This window comes from Coregonus lavaretus, assembly GCF_964263955.1.
Source record: "Coregonus lavaretus genome assembly, chromosome: 33".
Taxonomy (NCBI): domain Eukaryota; kingdom Metazoa; phylum Chordata; class Actinopteri; order Salmoniformes; family Salmonidae; genus Coregonus; species Coregonus lavaretus.
This window is the reverse complement of record NC_140020.1, coordinates 6,316,820-6,317,862: the sequence shown is the minus strand read 5'-3', so window position 1 is coordinate 6,317,862 and position 1,043 is coordinate 6,316,820.

Below are 1,043 nucleotides of genomic sequence, written 5' to 3'. Positions count from 1 at the left end.
GGCCAATGCTGATGACTGGTCATTGGTCAACAATAAAGATGCACCACTTGTTGGTTCTGAAGCATAGATGAGAATTTAACGATGACTTGCGGGCAGTGGGTTCAGAACAACAACGACAAAAAATGTATTCAAACCACCAGCGAAAAGGGCACTTTGGAGACTGGAAGAGCAAGTGCTCTGCAGCTAGAGCCCTATCTGTGCATGTGCCTGTTCAGCACTGTCAACACTTTGTTCAACACTTCTATAAGCCATAAAATGCGCTACTTCCACTACAATCAGCACTGCAGCTGCAATGAATTAGTAGCAACGTGTTACGATAAACTTACGTTGTTATTATTAGTGGCTGGTATCTTTTTTAATATCGAGGAATATTTCACTTTCTCTGGTCATAGGAGTAACAACAAGAATCGGTGCATGAGGCAGAAATAATGCAGTGCAACTTGAGTTTAGCTATCAGCTGGAAGATTGTGTCCCCTTTTCTCAGCGGAGGGAGGGAGCGCAGAGGGACGGTGAGTCTGGTGAGAGGTAGCTTTACCTCTGCTCTCTCCCTCCCTGACCATCAGATGAAGGCCATCAGTCCAGTAAAATGGCATGTGGGGGGTTAACATGGAGGAGTAAGATACCCATGTAGAGCCTCATTCTAAGGGGATCAGTGAGTCCGGATTCTGTCTACAACTTCAAACACCTGCATCTGAGCAGCTTCAAGTTCAGAGCACTGTTGATGACTGACCAAGAAGTCACATTCCTATTAACCTGTCTGACTGGACATTGACAATAGTGTTATTGTAGTCCTTGGAAGTATGTTCATTCTTTCATAGTGAAGGCTCTGTGGCCTTGTGTAGGTCCTCCTCACTTGAAGAGTTCGGACCTTGGGGAGTTAAGTGAGAGCTCTGAATGCCAAGGTCTCAATTAAGTCCTCACCTCAGCAGACAGGAAGTCCACTCCCCTGCTTCCTGTAAAAATGAGGCACTTCCTATGTTACTACTCTTATCCTGTACTTCTCTGTCAGTCACTGTCACCTAGACTGCTTTGCCTTGTTTTCA